This window comes from Silene latifolia, chromosome 11, assembly GCF_048544455.1.
Source record: "Silene latifolia isolate original U9 population chromosome 11, ASM4854445v1, whole genome shotgun sequence".
NCBI classification, from domain to species: domain Eukaryota; kingdom Viridiplantae; phylum Streptophyta; class Magnoliopsida; order Caryophyllales; family Caryophyllaceae; genus Silene; species Silene latifolia.
Window position 1 is genome coordinate 18398520 of NC_133536.1, and position 19320 is coordinate 18417839.

Sequence of the window (19320 nt, forward strand, 5' to 3'; positions counted from 1 at the left end):
TAGGGACCGATTGGCGATCCCCCCATTTCCCCCACCAATCGGTCCTTAGTCCTTGTTGTGTTTGTTAAATGAGCATAGCTCGTCGGGTCAGTTTTGGGACAGGTTGGCGATCCCCTCATTTCCTCCACCAATCGGTCCTTTCTCCTGTGTGTCTGTGTAAGTTGGTTTTTGCATGTAAGGCGGTGGTCCTGGGAGGATTCGCTTAGTGCAATGGGTGTCCTTTGCTGGTTTTCTTGGTGCTTGCTGGACTATTGCGACTTCCAATTTGTGTTTGTTGCGTCGTCGTTTTCTTAAGATGGTGTGAGGTCATGGTGGATGAGTCTTCCTTTTTTAGATGTGCCTGGTAGGGGAGGAATCTGGTATTTCATAGTGTTGTTGGTTGGGTCGGAGGTGGTGGTTTCTGCTTCTTGTCAATGTTTGTTTTTCGTTTATCGTGTTTAGCGTTTTCCTAAATAAAAGCTTTCCCTACCTTTATTTTCCTAGTTTTAGTTGTGTCAATAAGTTTAGTCGTGTTAATAAGGAAGTTACTAACTTTACATCCGGTGTGTGTTGGGTTCATCTTCCTCCGTCCTACTAAGTTGGTTTTGGTTTGAGGGCTGATCACGTGGCTCTTTCTTTTGCTCCCTATCTTTTTACTCACTTTTCTTGGCTACGAGTTTCTTGTGCGTAGGGACTGTTGTTATTCAAAGTGTAGGAGATTTATCTCCTCTGGAGGTAGGCTTTCATGGTCTACTTTCCGCCTTTCCTATCTACGTCCTTGTGGCGTAAGTGCACTTTGTTCAATCTCGATGGGTCAAGGGTCTCGTTTGTTTCCAGAGTTCGTGTATCACAGCCAAGAAGATGAATCTCTGAGACACATTTTTGTGTCTTGCTGCAGGTATTTCTCCGAAGCTCAAGTGACTATGATGAGTAAAGATTGGTTTGATTTGTTGGCCACCTGTGATCGTCACTTCAAGAATGCTCTGGATATTGAAGTTGATTATCGTTTTCAGCCATCTGTTCGCCATCAACACACTTATGTTACCCGATGTAGTTACTTTCTTGTTTTAGTTTATGGTACTAAAATAAGTACATTTGATCAAATGAGTCAAATGTCATCTGTATAAGAACTCGTTATTTACGACTGCAACAAAAAAATTATGTGAAGTCACTTTTCCCAAGTTATTCTATCGATTTCTTTACTCGCTTTTAACAAAGAGTTTCATCCAAGCAAGTAACTTTATACTCATGCAAATATGAAGTGTAAAGAATCCAGAGGAAGTAACAAGTACTCGATAAAGTAATGCATACCATATGCAATATCCCACATATTTGTAACCCACATGAATAGATTAAGAAGATGAGCTTATGAGAAGGCGATATATAATTGTCGTATTGTTCAATGTAAAACTTATCTTTGCGCTTGGGTCAATGACGCAGCTAGTGAGGTAATAACCGAGGCGCGTCAATTGCTGGTTGAAAACTATTTCCAAACCCCCTCTTCGGCATTGGCTTGTCCTAGGCCGTTGAGAATTTCTGGAAGGGCTCCCTCGTTAGAGGATGAGAAAAATTCTTAGGTCCTCTCTAGCCAATAAGAAGCCTTCATGGCTATTTAAAAGCAATAAATATAAAAGTAAATATAAGATAAATATAGCCATAAAGACTTCTTATTGGCTATGGAGGACACATTAATTGTCCTCCCGGAGGACCTAAGAATTTTTCAGAGGATAAAGCCCTACAATTGTGAGTTTAAACTTTTTTTTTTTTACCTTCTTCTTTAGATTTCTACTACTACATTGTTGATATTTAAAGTGTTATAGTTACTCTTGGCAAGTATTTCACAATTTTTAGTTAATTCTATTTCATTTTTCAGATTAAGCATCTGATCGCTTTAAATTTTATACCTCGAGAAAAAAATATTGGGGACTTCTAAAGTGAATTTTTTTCTCCTGATAAATTATTTCACAAAAAGAAAACTATTAATTGATTGTACAAAAATTGAGAAATTAAATTACATATGGAGGAAAATAAAAGTAGAGTAGAAAATAAAAGTAGAGTAGAGTGGAAGTAGGCACGTAGGCTGGCACGACCAATAGCCTATTTTAACTCGACACGGGAATAAGCTATTTTAACACGACACGAGATTGATGCTGCTCGCTGCCTCGGCGAAAATTTGAGAAAGAAGTTTTATGTATAATCAGGCAAAGCACTACCAACCCGGGCAAGACACGCTTGGCCACACGCCCACACCGAAAAAGCAAAGAAACAGTGGAGGAATGCCCAAGCAAGGTGTCACGGTCCGCTACTTTTGCCGGACCGTGGCGCGCACCCTTGCCCGTCTCAAGGCAAGATGCAAGCGACAAGGATCTTCGTACTAGTGAGGGATCGCCCGCTAGCACGATATTCGGGTCTCGGGTCGGTGTGTGTCGGGAATCCTAGTCACGATTATCAAGTCCGACACACGAAAGCAATAAAAGTAAGCAATACGATTATTGAAAGCAAGCAACAAGCAACAACAAGCTTTTGGATGAGAAGCGGTTTTTCATTGACTAGCACCTCTCAAAGAGGGAAATTTGATAGTTTGGTCCTGGTAGCAGGATACATTGAATTTACAAGTTTAGTTCAGAATAGCGATATACCTATTTATGGAAACCTATTCTAAAACTACTAAGAAAATACTTACTACAAATGTACAAGGGAAATGAAATTACATAAGCATAAAATAAATCTAAGGGTTCAAGTGTGCGGATCGTCACACTCTCCCCCACCTAATCTGTTGCCGCCCTCGGCAACACAAAAAATCTTGAACGGTGCTTCAGTGAGACATCCTCGGTGAGCTCTGACTGTCCATGCAGTGTTGGGGATTGGCTTGTACAACTCGGCATGAATGTGCGCTTCGTCCCAAACAATGACTGGCCTCTTCGTCCCTTCAAAGATAGGCTGGAGTTCCTTGACATAGAAGCTGCCGAACATCATGTTCTCCAAGTCCACCACGTGCTCCTTGTGTTTCGGGAAAGTCCACTTTGCCGCTGCTTGAAAAGATCTCTCTCGGGCTTTCTCCAAGTACTGGCTCCAGCGGATCTTCACCTTGTCTCTCGTCACTTCTGCACCTGCATTCAAGGGAATTTGAGATCTCCAGGACGCCGAATCAGCATTTCGGCGCGGCCCCCCTGATGGTACGAGGCCTTTTCTCTTGGGTCGACCGACCCGCAAAAACCAGGACGTCGATTCAAGACATCGACGCGCCCCCGATGGTACGAGGCCTTATCTCTTGGGTCGACCGACCCGCAAACCAGGACGTCGATTCAAAGACATCGACGCGGCCCCCTGATGGTACGAGGCCTACTTCTTTGGGCATCTCGGCCCTCATTGTCTACTCCTCGGTGAGGGGGTAGACTCTTCTTTCGTCCCCCAGGCCACTTAGCATCGTAGTTAGCCTGGGTCTTGTTCGCCCTCGGCTCCACCGAACCTTTAGGCATATTCCAAGGTCGCATCCCTTGTTTCGGCATCGGTATCACCCTCATAGCTGAAATTCGATGCTGCCCCTTGTCTTCGTCGCCATCTACCGTATTCACTACGATAGACCCCATTAGTAGCATCGATCCGTCACTTGGTTTCAATACTACCAATGCTTTCTGAAAGAACTGCATCCCGAGTACTAACTTGAAGTCATCCAGCGGAACGGTGGTGAAGTCGAGCTCCCCTGCCCACTCACCCACGTGGACCACGACCTTCTTAGCCACCCCTTGGACGCGTCTCATTTTCCCATTGACCGGCTTCAGGCAGCTATTAGCATCCCGCATAACTAGCCCCAACCGATCCGCTTCCTCTTTCGTAACAAAGTTATGGGAGGCGCCCGAGTCGATCAAGGCTCGTGCTTGTTTCCCATTCACCATCAAGTCCACGTACATGAGCCCGTCAGATTTCTTGGCGGAGGAATCTTCGTACTTCCCCATCGCGCTGATCCTTTGAAGGGAGCCCATCCGTGGTTGGTCTTCACCATCACTCGAGTCTTCGTTACACTCTTGGTGATAGTCGGCCAACGCCCCATCAAGACGTTCTTGAGCCCCCTTCGGCATCTTCTTGAACATGGCATTGAATTCCGCTTGGTTCAGACAATCGACCATCTTGTGAGGACCCTTGCACACAAAACACGCAAACGGTCTCTTTGTTGTGGAAGCAGTAGAGTTTCCCGCCTTAGAAGACGAGCTTGAGGGCGAGTTTGTAGTGCTCGCCGATTGGGCTTGACTTCCTTGTGAGCGGAACCGACCGTTCCCAACTGAAATGGCGCTGTTTTGTGGCCTTTGTCCATTGTATCCACTTTGTGATGCACCCATATTCCCCGTTGGCGCCACAACTCTTGGTGCCTCTCGCTCTCCGTGAAAGTCGAGTAGGCGCTCTGCAGCCGATATGGCCGAAGACAGAGTTTTGGGATTCTGCCTCATGACCTCTTGTTGCGCCCACCTCTTCAACCCGTCAATGAACTCGAATGTCCTATCCGTCTCGGACATTTCGCTAATCTCGAGCATGCACGCTGAGAATTCCCTCACATATTCTCGGATTGATTTGGTGTGTTTGATTTCCTTCAACTTCTTCCGAGCAACAAACTCCGTGTTCTCGGGGTAGAAGTGATCCTTCAAGATCTTCTTGAAGTCGGCCCACGATGTCACCGTAATCGTGCCCGCATCGATTTCCTTGTACCTAGCCCTCCACCACATCTTGGCATCGTCGACTAGATACATGCTTGCCGTGACAACTTCCGCGTCTTCGTCGAGCCCACTTACTCGGAAGTATTGCTCCATATCGAAGATAAAGTTATCCACCGCTTTCGAATCCCTCGCCCCATCGTAGGCACGAGGTGGAGGTGCCTTCACCTTATGGCTCCCCACAGATTTCCCGTCATTGGCCACCGCTTTCACGAGCGTGGCACACGTATTCTCTAACATCTCAACCTTTCGATGCAGATGATTGATCTCTTCCTCCCGATCGTCGGGGATCGCACCACTGATCGCTTGGATGCGGGAATCCATCCCGTCCACCTTCGTCTCAAGGTCACAAACCGTCTTTTGCAACTCCTCGAGGCTCGCAGCCATCCGCATAACGATGCTCTCGAGTTTGGGAAGCTTGACGTCGATTGTGTCCATTAAGGCATCCACTCGGTCCTCGATTGTTTCGCCCATTTTCTCGATCTCGATGAACAAATGCGGCTTGCGTAAACCCGTCCGAAGACCGGCTCGATACCAAATGTCACGGTCCGCTACTTTTGCCGGACCGTGGCGCGCACCCTTGCCCGTCTCAAGGCAAGATGCAAGCGACAAGGATCTTCGTACTAGTGAGGGATCGCCCGCTAGCACGATACTCGGGTCTCGGGTCGGTGTGTGTCGGGAATCCTAGTCACGATTATCAAGTCCGACACACGAAAGCAATAAAAGTAAGCAATACGATTATTGAAAGCAAGCAACAAGCAACAACAAGCTTTTGGATGAGAAGCGGTTTTTCATTGACTAGCACCTCTCAAAGAGGGAAATTTGATAGTTTGGTCCTGGTAGCAGGATACATTGAATTTACAAGTTTAGTTCAGAATAGCGATATACCTATTTATGGAAACCTATTCTAAAACTACTAAGAAAATACTTACTACAAATGTACAAGGGAAATGAAATTACATAAGTATAAAATAAATCTAAGGGTTCAAGTGTGCGGATCGTCACACAAGGCACGACAAGCCATGGGTCGTGGGCCGTGCATAAGTCGCCATTTCCATTTAAGTTGCACGACACAAAGTTCACCTTCCTGTGCACGGTGTCATTTTCTACCGTACTGGCACGAGACACGGCCTCATACGACCCACTTCCATCTCTAAAAATGGCAAATATGAAAACAGCTACCCAATAAATTATTGTTTGTTCTATTTTTAGTCTTCTTTCGCAAACTTTTCTTCTTCTAAGTTGTGTTTTGTTCATCAATGGCAACGTCTCAATACACCATTTTTAACCCCATTGCTTGGAGACCTGATCCCATAATTAGTCATCGTGTCATGATCGTCGTCATTGTGCTACCATTGCGACCACATAACCTCATTATAGTATATTGTAGCAGTAACCTTCAAAACTTTTGTAACTTGGTTACCATATGGTGTCGATTCCTTAGATTTGTAATATGCCGGTCTTACACTAGTTTCTGAAACCGAAATTCTGATAACCAATCTTTTAATTCACTTAGTCATGATATTAGTATAATAAGACCTGTTTTACACAATATTTATGTAAATTAAAACTGATATGAAGCTAGTCCTATCACCCTTCACCAATTATTGGAGTTCATATAGGAGATCAGGATATTAGTCCCACATCAGAGAAGAGGGACAACAAACTAAGGAGCCTTGTATAAAATGTGATCCTCCTCTACCAAGACACTCACGCAGCCATGTAGTAAGCACAAAGCGAACTATTCTTTCGCATTGTCCGTTTTGTGAGTGGCATTATCCGTCACTTGCTCCGACCCGTCTTCAGCAAGACTAATTGTTTTACTAAAGAATACCGTGTGCTTGCTACTTATAAGTGGCATACGTTTATTTTTGGAGGGGCTCCCTAATTGGAGCTTCTGACAATCCAACTCAAATTTTTGTACTCGTTAATTTACTTTTTACATACATTAAAGTTTCTGATCTGATGTTTAAATTAATTTGATAATTATAATTTTTTCTCCTCATTTTATTTACCTTTTTTTTTAATTGTGCGAGGGATATTTTAATCAAGTAAACAAACAATTGGTACGGAGGGAGTACTCCTTGATAGGAGTAGGTTGCATTTTTTAAAATTTAATGTTGAATCCTTGATTATTGTAGTCTTGTAGATAAGAAACAAACTTAATGCATAAATGTTCATTCTATAATTGTTGAAGACAAGATGCCTATGCATAGTCGCATAGACAGATACTCCATATAGATGAGGGAAATAAGAACTCATAAATCATAATACACACTCCGTATATAACAACCATATATCATATATAAATATAGCATAAACTATACATAGATGAGTTTAAGGAGTTGTGGAAATCCTCGGTGATGGATGAACAGGAAAAACGCGCTGTAGTATCTCGGTTGTGGAAGGAACTTCATAAGGCGCATGCGGATAAGCCGACTCAGGCAATGCAGGTACCCCCAGCTCTGAGAGGAGGAACAAGGGTGTCATCTACATGGTCATCTGAATAGTCATAAGCGGTATCATAGTCAGGATCATCATTAGTTGTCGCGGTATCAGGAGCCTTGGGATCAGGAAGATCGTCTCCTAAGACATCTGAAAGTAGATTGCGCACAACGGTTATGGCTCATTACAAATAATGTAATTAGCAAAACGGGTAATGCTAAGGATGGGTGATAGAGCCTTGATCCCATGGCTTAGGAACACTTATTTAGTTGTTTGTTTAATTAGCGTGGTATTGAGAAGGGTTAAATAGACGCAAACTGTGGGTAATGAGAACATAAATGAGTGAATAACAATAACCAGTAACCAATCAATTATAGTAAGAGCATTTGTCTATCGATTTCTTTACTCGTTTTTGACAAACAGCTCCGTCCAAGCAAGTGGCTCTATATTTGTACCACATTTGTATCCCACACGAGTAAATTTAGAGGATGAGATTGTGAGAAGGTGGTATCATACTATCATGTATTGATCATAGTAAAAACTATTTTTGCGCTTGGGACAATGACACGGCTAGTGAGGCACTAACCGAGGCGCGTCAATTGCTGGTTGAGAACTATTTCCAAACACCCTCTTTGGCCTAGGCATCTCCTGGCCGTTGAGAATTTCTGAAAAGGCTCCCTCGTCAGAGGGTAAAGCCCTACAATTCTTAGAATTATCTTTTTGCTATGCCTTCTTCTTTAGATGTTAAAGCTCTACGGTTGAGTTGAAATCTTGTAGTTGCTTTTGGGAAGCCATTGTTCCTTTTATTTAGTTTTTTTTATCTCGAATTTTTATTCTTTTAAGCTTTACTTTGTCATTAATGGCGTCCCATACACCATTTCTACCCTCATTGTCTCGAGAGTCGATCCCATAATTAGTCATTGTGCTACCATTGTGACTACATAACCTCAATATATTGTAGCATTAACCTTGTAATATTGTGTAACTCAGTCACTATATGTTGTTGAATTCCCCTTTTGACAGTAAGGTGGCCGTACACAACATTTTTCTAAAGTCGATTTTTGTATAACTACCCTTTTACTGTAACGACTCATGATATTAGTTTAATAGGACCCTTATGTATAAAACAACCTTACATAAGAACATCCGTCTACAAATATATTTGACTCTTTCGGTTAGAAAATAATGCTTTTTCTTATCAGCTATTTGAAAAAACAAAACTGGATTAAATAATGCGGCATACAGGAATGGATATTAATCCCACACTGGGGAAGAGACACAATAAAGCAAATAGCATTGCATAAAATGCTATCCTTCTCTACTGTAAAACTCACGCAGCCAAGTATTTTTTTTTTTTTGGTGTACGAAGGACCGGCATTTTTAAAGTCCCCGGTGGACCGATAACCGCATGATTTGCGCAGCCTAGGGTTCGAACACGGGACCTCTCAACTCCTGCCCATTGGCAAGCTTTGAAGGTTAAACCCGATGCCACTAGACTCGCATCACTTGGTTACGCAGCCAAGTATTAAGCACAAAGCGAACTATTCTTTCGCCTTTTACTAAAGAATACCGTGTGCTTGCTACTTCTAAGTGGCATACGTTTATTTTTGGAGGGACTCCATAAATGGAGCTCCCAAGTTTCCCGATAATTAGATTTTGGATTTGTATGTAATTTTTTTGGTGATTCCATTTTAATAGAATGCATTTGTGAATGTAATGATAACAAGTCAGGAAAGAAAAGAATGCATTTGTAAAAAAAAAAAAAAAAAAAAAAAAAAAAACAAGTAAATTATAATTTTTAGGTAGCACGGACACTCCTAATCAGTCATCTGTTGTCTGACACGACACTTGTCGGACACAGGCCTAAATGTGTCAGATACCTATAAACGAGAAATGAGATGTCAAAAGATTGAAAGAGATTGCTTAGAATAACTTAGAATTGTGTTAAGTCGGTTTTTAGATACCTATAAACGAGTAAAGAGATGTCGGTTTTCCTAAGTTATTCTAATCAATCTCTTTCAATCTTTATTTTATTAAATTTAAATAACGTGTCCCATGTCTTAAATTTTATGGGATGTCGTATCACGTGTTACGTGTCCGTGTCCGTTTTGGTGGTACCTAGATTATAATACGGTGTATTTGATTATGTTAAGTTGATTTTCCTATGTTATTCTATCGATTTCTTTACTCGCTTTTAACAAATAGCTTCGTCCAAGCAAGTAGCTTTATACTCTTGCAAATATGAAGTGTAAGGAATCCAGAGGAAGTAACAAGTACTTGATAAAGTAATGCATATCGTGTGCAATATCCCACATATTTGTATCCCACATGAATAAATTAAGAAGATGAGCTTCTGAAAAGGCGATATATAGTTGTCGTATTGTCCAATGTAAAACTTATCTTTGCGCTTGGGGCAATGACGCAGCTAGTGAGGTATTAACCGAGGCGCGTCAATTGCTGGTTGAAAACTATTTCCAAACCCCCTCTTCGGCCTGGGCTTGTCCTTGGCCGTCGAGAATTTCTGGAAGGGCTCCCTCGTCAGAGGGTAAAGCCCTACAATTGTGAATTTAAACTTTTTGCTATACCTTCTGTAGATTAATTATTAAGATGTTCAAGCTGTATGACTACATTGTTAAATTAAAATCTTGTAGTTATGGCAAGTATGTATATCAGAATTTTTAGTATTTAAAATTCTATTTCTTTTTTCTTTTTTTTTTCGAGGGAAATTCTATTTCATTTTTCAAAGTAATCTTCTGATGATCGCTTGTAATTTTATCCCTTGAGAGAAAATAATGGAACTTGTAAATTGAGAAGTTTTTTTCCTGATAATTTTTATAGCAAAAGGGTACTGTCAATGAAATACTCCCTTCCCTTTGTTTTTTTGGTAATCTTCCACTTTTATTTCGCACAAAAAATTAACTATTGATCTACTTTCATGCTGCATAAAAATTAAGAAGTTAAATGGTATGTGAAGGAAGATAAAAGTAGAATAGAGATAAACATGGGCACTTGGATCATTGGGTTAACGTGCTCGAGCACGGTTCATAGCCCATTTTTAACACGACACGAGATTGACACGGATCCGCACGGTACTACACGCCATGAGCCGTAGCCAGTAGGTCCATATATGGCATTGTTCACCTGGACATCAGGACACGACATGCTTGTGTACGCCAAAAAATACAAAAAAATAAGGTTAAAGTGGAGGAATGTCCAAGCGCGATACGGAACGACACGCCATGGGTTGTGGCCAGTGTCTGGGACCATTTCTATTTCACCGGCATGGCACGAAGCCAACATTTCGTGCCTGATCCGTGTGATTTTTTTCTCTAGGCATGGTGGCCCAGCACACAACACGAATCCGACACGACTCACTTCCATCTCTAAAAAAGAGACGTGAGGTAGGGTCACAAATTACAGACGAATACGAAAAGTGGAATCTTTTTATGAATTTGCAATTTTATGGGACGTGGTAGATGTCTAAGAAGAGGAGTATTATGAAACAATACCAAAAAAACAACACCAGTACCATACAAAGAACAATAGGTAATCCAAAAACAGAATAAAAATGGCAAAGATGAAAATAGCTACCCGATAAACCATTATTTCTGTTGGGAAATTAGCATCAATCTTTCATGCGCAACGAAAGTAACCAATCAACAAGTAAACCGTAAAAGTAAATAAATATAAGCAATAATAAGATGAGACAATATTTTAGGGTCAAACCCAGGGCAAAACCTTCCAAACCGGAAGTAAAACCCACTCAAATCGACTAGGATCCACTATAATAATATAGTACCAGTACAACGTAACCGTCCCGAATTAATACCAACTCGAAACCCGCAATAATATAAGATAACAACTTCTAACCCTCTAGTAATATTAGTCAATGCCACTAATATTACCCCTAGAGTAATCTCCTAAATTATTATATAATAACACCCATTATACTGCCTCTCACCCTCAAACCCGACTTGCTATTTACCAAGCTAAATCACCTTATTTGATATTTTGTTGTGAGATGCATTTTCCAAGGATTTACAATCCCTTATATAGCAACATGAAATGACGTTAGATTTTACACCATAAAATCACTTCATGTTATGATACAAATGAATTAATACAATTCATTCGTTTCACCAAGTGCTAATGCAATTTTCACGCAATGTTAAGCTAATGCATTGACACTCATTTAACACTACCTAAGTTACATGTACATTATTAATTTTATGTAACATGTAATACTTAGCAAATTTAATACCTTGTGTTGGATGTTTTAACCCAACAAATCTCCCCCTCCAACACAAGTGACAACCACCGAGGAATCAACCATTGGCCTTATGTAATCACCAGCTGCATACCCGAGTTAGTATCTGGTCCCCACCCCTAACTCAATATCACGGCCAATGCACTGTGTACAGCCTAAACCAAGTCAATGACGTTACCTGACTCCGGAGAGAAAACTCTTGCTCTCCACCTTTCTACCACCAGGAATTTTACCTTTGCGCCCGTCTGTAACCTGAAAACAATCTACCTTCGTCGCCTCTTCCGCGAACGCAACACATGCACGACTTTTCCGTTTCCGGCTATCCTTTGAGGTTTTTACTGCATATGCATCCAGACGGTATAAACCATGGCGTAGCTCTCCCTTCATGAGGACCATAGAACCCTTAGTAACTTTTATTACTCCCCCATGAGCTTTACACCCATAACCCTCGGAGTCTAGTTCACTAAGTGAAATTAAATTCTGCCGCAACTTTGGAACATATGCAACCTTGTCCAAAGTGTGCACCACCCCATTTGACAATTTGATTTTTACCACCCCAACACCCATGACATTAACTGTTGAGTTATCAGCCAAACTCAACTTCCTAGCCACGCCTTCTTGGAGCTCATCAAAATTATCTTTCCGGGTGCAAACATGGTTGACACAACTAGAATTTAATATTCATTCTTCCTTGGAAAACACGTCGTTCACATCCGTGACTGCAAATATGTGTAATACCCGGAAAATATATATTTTACTAAATAATTTCGAGTATTATAATAATGATATTTAGTTAAGATATTTATATTTTTACATAAGGCTAATTATTGTCATATTTATCCAATAGTAGGATTTGTGCAAAAGTTTACATTTCTTCATAATTAAGAAATAAGAAGCAAAAATGGACTTGAGCACTTAAGGATTAGCCGACATATATTTGGCTATAAAAGCATGGCATTCAAGGTTGAGAAGAAAAACAAAAACAAAAATGAGAGGGACGACGAGAAACTTGCATAATCCATATGTTTTCCTAACTTCGTCTATCTCTACTAATCTTTATACCGGTATGATTTCGGGACCCTTCGTCGTAGAAATAAGTAATAATAAGTAGTGACTATTGTATAGTATTATCGACCGTATAATGTTATATTATCATTATGTTACTCACATGTTATATTAACTGTCTTTGTATGAACATACGACTGTCATGTCAGTACTTCTATTATAATGTATTATTGGCCAATTGTAGCATTCGGGATACGATTAAGGGGGAGAGATGACATTATAAATTTATACTATGTACATGGAAGGGGGAACGTCCTCATGTGAACTACGGTTCTGATTATTACTGGTGAAAGTGCCAAGGGGTTTACACGGGTCTTAGACCTGGGATCCTGTGTATATGGAGGAGAGCTCAGCCCAGGGGAGTTTCTTGTAATACTACGGTTTTATGAGTCTATGGGTACTCTATCGAGTAGGGGGCACTCGATCGATTAAGTGTCTTACTCGATCGAGTAAGTGAGTTTTGCGGGCTGAGTTTGACGAGTTTTGTTAATGATGCGAGATAAGTATAAAAGGTTGTCCGTCACTTTTCTTAGTTTATTTTATCTATTTTAAAACCTAAGTGAGGAGAAAAGGAGTTACGTAGTTTGTTTGTCATCGCATCATTAGCAAATCCCGGAGCTAGAGGTGTCGGATTTCATTGTTCTTTAAACCGTTGTGATCCTTGTGTTGAGGGTAAGCTTTACATATAATTTTTATACTGTTTTGTTAAAGTTGGTTAAACCCTAATTGGGTGATTTGGGGGTTTTGGGGAGTATTGTTGATGTTAGATTGTGATTGTATGATTGTATGTTTGATATGAAGTAATTTCAGTGAAGGCGATGTTGATTAGCTGGTTGTGACGATCTTGGTGATTGCTGTTCCAGGTAGGGTTTCCCTACTCGGTATTAATTACATGATTGTGGTGATTGTGCTGTAGTTAGTAATTGTTGATTGTTTCAGACGGTTGTGATTTCATATTGTTGAATGTTTCAGACGGTTGTTGAGGTTGTATTGTGATTGCTGTTTATCTATCTGTGTTCTTCGGGGTGCGTCCCTGGCTGCGTGGAGTCACTTGCGGTAGTGGCTTCACGCCCTTGATTCGCCTCCTGTGGAACCCGCCACAAGAGGGATGTGCACATTAATGAACATGGGTTTATCGCTCGATGGAGATGAGTGGGGCTTAGGTGGGAACGGCTGCGGTCCCCCCCACTGGCGGCGAGGAGTATCTGTTGCGATGGGTACTCTGGCAGGGCTACACACTTTAGTGTGTAGTCAGTTATGAGGTGATTGGAGATGGAGACTGGGATTGTGTGTGAGCTGTTTGTATGATTGTTTCAGTGTGGCTTTGATTGTGTAATTAGTAGTGACCCCGTTTAAATGTTTTAAAAACTATGGTGATCCATTCGGGGATGGTGAGCAGTTATTGAGCAGGTATGTTATAACGCGTATGGGATAGCTGGAACGAGTCATCACGTGGCAGTTAGAAGTCTTTCGCTGTGTCAGACGAAGTTTTATAGTTTTGACAGTTTTATCAGTAGACCGTCTGAGAACCTTGTATTTCAGTTTAACAGTTTTGGTTTTGAACATGTAATCACTTTAAACTATATTATTATTTAAATTATGTTTCTTCATTGTCATTTGGTTATCATCGCCTCGGGTAACCGAGATGGTGACGTTTCTATACCTGAGTGGTCCTGGTAAGGCACTTGGAGTATGGGGGTGTCACATTTCTACTCCGTAATGTCTCTCTATTCAGTAATGGTAGATCGATATAATTGTATAGTGAGTTATTACATGCTGAAATGACAGATTGTGCATATCGATTTAATAATTATTATTCGATTGACCTATTTTTAGTCCTTGTTCGACGAGGAAGAAGTATAAATATTAAAATGGAAGTAAGTAGGGCCGCTGGAGGTGACTGGAGTCATACTCAGCATGTGGTTGGCTGATTCCGTTACTTTCATTCTTTTTCAGGTACAAGTGTCGGGGAAGGACAAGTATGAGGATTTCAGATAGGATCAATGACCTAATAAGATATATATGCTATAGAGTTATTAGTTTATAACTTTAACTTTGTATTTATCTTATTCTTGTAAAAGTCTTGTATTTTCCGGATGGGAAATACGGCGGTGACGCCTTGTTATTCCGCTGCTGTATATTATGAATAAAAAGAGCTATTTTGAGCTACTTGTCTGCTTTTCGGGGGCGTTACAATATGTCACTATCATCAGTAATGAAACAACCACTACTTCCTTCACCGGCAACCAAGTTGGTGTCGCCCTTGTTTTCTTCATTCCCGCATTTGTTCGGACAGAACCGCCTAATATGCCCAAGTTCACCACACTTGAAACACTTCACATTATTATTTCTAGAAGCGTTCCTGGACCGAGACCTGCCATGCTTCGATCCATCCTCCATGTTAAACGATCGACCTCTCCCATCCCGAGCAACTGCAATTGTACCCGTGCTGTCGCTCCGTATTCCAGCCTTGTCCTTCTTCCTCGCATCAAAGGACAATAAAGCTGTTTGTGCTTGCTCCATAGTGATGGTGTCTTTCCCGCACAGAATAGTATCCACATAAGTCTCATATGTGTCCGGGAGAGAATTGAGGAGTAGTAACACCTTAGATTCCTCCTCAAGCTTCACCTCGATCTTCTTTAACTCGTCTAACAGTCCATTGAACACATTTACGTTCCCAATTATATTTTCATCCTCCTCCATCCTTAACCGATACAACCGTCGCTTCAAAAACAACTTGTTGGTCAAACTCTTCGCCATATTGTGGACATGGGGCCACGGGGGCGCTTGGGAAACAAGCGTTTGCATTTGTGGAGTCGCCACCAATTTTTATGGGAAATTGGAACCGTTTGAATACCTCGTGTCATGTCAAGACACAAAGTAGTGACATGAACACCAAGAACACGTTACCCTTAGCATTCTATGTCTAGAATGACTCTCGTGGATGCCAATGAACACGGATGTTCACAGAGATTTGGAGTAAGGGGTAAGGGTACGTATTAGGAAGCTCTTTTGATCGAACACCTAATCCCGCCCGCCTCGATAGCGGCCTCTAATAATGATTAGGGAAGTTATTCGTACTCGATATATCGTCGATTATATGCATGCAATGCAACATCCAAGTTTTAATCCTAGCATGTGAGATTAGACTAAGTCGGTGAAACAATTAATTTAACAAACAATTGGGTCGAAGTTGGAATTAAGGTTCAATTACATGTGAAAACATACAAATGATGAAAAACAACGAGAAATACAATAAAGGAAATTACAATAAAAAATTAAAATAATTACATCGGGTTCAATTGATTTATGTCGAAAATACCTTTAAAACGGATAATTTGAGAAAGAGAATAAATAAACAAATTAACGAACAAATCAGTAGGTGATAATACGGTTAATAGTTAATTATACGTAAACTAATTAATCAGGTCAAGGCAGAACGGAAGTTCAGAGGCAGAAATCAACCTGGAACAGGCGCAGCAGGACTGCGCCCTTTGGAAGAGGCGCAACAGTTGATGCGTCTGTTCCAAGGGTGAGTTCTGGCTGTGAAGCCGGAACTGCAAATCGTTAATGTTAATTGATGATTTAAGGATTAATTATGATATTTACTCGGATGAAAGTGATGTAATGGATTTAATTACATATGAATGAGTCATAAAAGCAATAAAACATGGATGAGACGAACGTAAACGAATTAATGAAAGATTGATTAGTGACATAGGTGAACTAAATAGGTTAAATATGACAAATTAATGACGAATTAATGATGAATAGACAGATGGAAATATATCAAAGGTCGAATTCCAGAAACTCAATATGAAAGAATTGAATCTCTACAACCCGGATTGAGTTTAATGACGAAAACCCGCAAATATTGGATTATTTTGGATTTAAGTCGAATTTAATGATGAATTAAACGTATTAATGATGATAAATAATATACATGTGAAATTATTGTGATTGTATCAAAGAATTGACGAAAACGAAAACAAATAAAAGTTAACGAATTTACAGAGGACGAAGGAAGAAGAAAGGAAACAGGAACTGCGGCAGCCTCATGAAGAGGCACAGCAGGTACTGCGCTCCTTCGAAGAAGCGCAGCAGTTGCTGCGTCCTTTCTCGACAGTTATCTTCTGGTAATCCGTAAAAAGGGTTTTAAAGCACGGTTTTAGAAATCGGTTTTAAGAAGTTTTTCCGACATAAACATTACATTAATGATACAAAAAGTAAATAACAATAAATAAAAGAGAGATTTACACCCTCAGACTTACATGTTTGACGAAACGAGATGAACTAAGTTTACGATTAGTGATGCTCGACTCGAATGTAACGAAAGTGCCCTCGTAAGAGGAAAACGATTAAGATTAATTAAGTTGATTGATTGTGGAGTTGGTCAAATTGGTCGGTCATGCAAACGAGGCTGGTACTCAGAAGGATCCGAGCTTACGTGGTCGAATGTTCAACCACGTAGACGCCAAATTAAAAGGTAAGAACGTGGTCTAGAATGCAAAGGGAGAAGAGAAGGGCGGACACTCGCGTGAAGAATATGAGGAGCGAAGGCTCCTATTTATACTAATCACGTGAAGGAATAGGGTTTTCGGAGAGACTTTGGAAGTGAATCTCGAAAAGATATGAAAAGGATACGAAAAATACGCAGAAAAGGACCTGGGAAGAGGCGCAACAGTCACTGCGTCTCTTGGACTGAGGCTTGGACAAGGCGAAAGTCAAAGTATAGCCATCAGGTCAATCGAAGATTACAACCTGACGACTATGGCGACGCGAGGCGGCTCAAGGGGTCTGAGCCAAGGACCTGTCGTCCGGAACATTAAAGTATGTCGACTATCGGGGAGGGTCGTTTAAAGTCCATTAGACTACGTAAAGAGGCTCGACAGCCATAAGAAGCGATCATACCTGAAACTTCTTTCTCGAGATGCTTCCGGAGGTGCATAGGAGCTAAGGGTAAGCGTGGGAGCTAAGGGTAAGACCTAAAGGATAAGTAAGGATTGTGCTAGGGTGTGGGACCCTAAAGGAAAGCATCAACGGGAAGGAGGCCCAAAATATAATTTCAAACTGAGGGGTAACTAAGGCTTGAGTGTAAGAACCCTGCCGGTCTGGGAACCTCTGGAGAACGACACCTTTATCACACTCCGTGGGGAAACAGGAAATATTGTGGGTAGCAGGACACAGGCGGGAACTGCTGGGAGAAATCTGCTTGGGTAGTCTTCAAACAAACTTCAGAAGAACTCGAGAAGGACGATTGTATGTCGTGAACTCTCGTGTTGGGAAACCTTATCAGGAATGTATCTCCATGTCTCGAGAGGGATTGTCGATCCGCTTACTCTCGCTGGGGGAATATAATGAAGGCGTGTCGAAACACCTGTGGAGGAATACCTGCTCGTTGTGACAAGCAAGGTCTTGGGAGCGATAAATAATGTGTAATAGTCTGTAGTTGGCTTAGAAGTGCGGGTCTGAACGAAGAATTATCGTCAAACGGACCAAAAAGAAAAATGACATCGGGGAAGAGGCGCACCAAAGATGGGCCCACAAATAACGAACTCATAACGAATTTTTGAAAACTCGAATGGAGGGAAGCTAAGGAACAGGCGCAGCAAGAGCTGCGTCTCTTGGAATAGGCGCAGCACCTGCTGCGTCTGTTCCTTAGTGTGTCTTTCCTGCGTAAAAACGCGATAAACAGAGGGTTTCATTCATTTGTTCGAAATACAAATTCATCCATTTCTCTCTCAAACTTCAACCATTTCCGCCAAAATTTGATCTAAAAGCTTGCATTCACCATGACTAATCGAGGTATGTATATCATTCTTGCATTAATCTTCTATAAAGGACGAATTGGATCGACAAAATTAGGGTTCCCAACCCTAAAATGTCGAAAATTTGGGGCTTTTCCCCCAAATGATCTTGGCTTGTAAAATTGATCATGTAAATGGCTAATTGGTAGTATAAGGATCATAACCATGTATTTGTTTCGAATATTCGTTGAGTTTTGAGCATTTGAGTGAAATTGAGTCGGTTTCACAGCTAAACCGTAAATTGCTTCGAAAATGGCCTTAGGATTGCCCATTTGCGATGAAACTTGATATTTGGAATCCTTGGATGATGGGTAAACTTTCTACCATCTCGAAATTTTGGTTTGTGACGGCTTTTTTAGGACACTTTTCTAGGGCATAATCGCCGTTATAACAAAATGCTGCCGAAATTTCGACTTGAACCCATGACTAGGCCTCAACTTAGGCTTGACTCGACCCAAATTACCAAATGATTGATCGGGTTTGTGGGAATACGGCCAAAGATGGCGAGAAAAGAGCGATTTCAGGGGTTCCGAAAGCTCGAAAATCCCTAATCAAGGCTCGTCGTCACTTGACGTGGCCTAAATTCACTTTAATTTTACAGGTGACGAGGCTTCTACTTCTGGGAGAGCTCCCATGGAGATAGACACTGCTGTTGATGCTTCTCGTGCTCTCGAGGAGGCTTTTGCTGCGACTAGGGCAGCCGGGGAGGTTGCTGAGGATGAGATCCTCGAGGAGCAGGTTGCTTAGGAGGAGGAGGCCCCGAGACGGGCCAACGTGGGACGAGGAGGTCGTCAGCTGAGGGGAGCACCCGCGTGGGCTGAGACCTGGTACAGCAGGCACTTGCTTTGGGCTGCGGAGGGTCACCTGTCCTATAGGACGGTGAAGAGCTTGGTAATCTTGAATTCATTACTCATCACTCACATTCTTTCGTTTCATTCACTCCAATTTCTTCCAATTTCATTCAAACTAAAGTTAGCTTTTGTTTCAAATCACAATAGGAGGCCGGAAACATCAGATCGTTCTCGGGCTACACGACGGCGATGGAGTGCAA

The 19320-nt window shown here is 41.4% G+C and overlaps 2 non-coding genes and 3 pseudogenes across 2 annotated transcripts; all 5 read left to right on the plus strand.

The window, feature by feature from the left end:
* The first annotated feature begins 1392 nt into the window (after positions 1-1392).
* Positions 1393-1534, plus strand: LOC141616612 (U4 spliceosomal RNA). The gene has a single exon (XR_012530946.1). It is a non-coding gene; the product is annotated as a U4 spliceosomal RNA (small nuclear RNA).
* Positions 1535-6401: 4867 nt separating this feature from the next.
* On the plus strand, positions 6402-6582 carry LOC141615796 (U5 spliceosomal RNA; annotated as a pseudogene).
* Positions 6583-7673: 1091 nt separating this feature from the next.
* On the plus strand, positions 7674-7827 carry LOC141616635 (U4 spliceosomal RNA; annotated as a pseudogene).
* An 818-nt stretch (positions 7828-8645) lies between these two features.
* LOC141615727 (U5 spliceosomal RNA) lies at positions 8646-8763 on the plus strand. The gene has a single exon (XR_012530130.1). It is a non-coding gene; the product is annotated as a U5 spliceosomal RNA (small nuclear RNA).
* A 765-nt stretch (positions 8764-9528) lies between these two features.
* Positions 9529-9683, plus strand: LOC141616530 (U4 spliceosomal RNA; annotated as a pseudogene).
* Positions 9684-19320: the final 9637 nt, after the last annotated feature.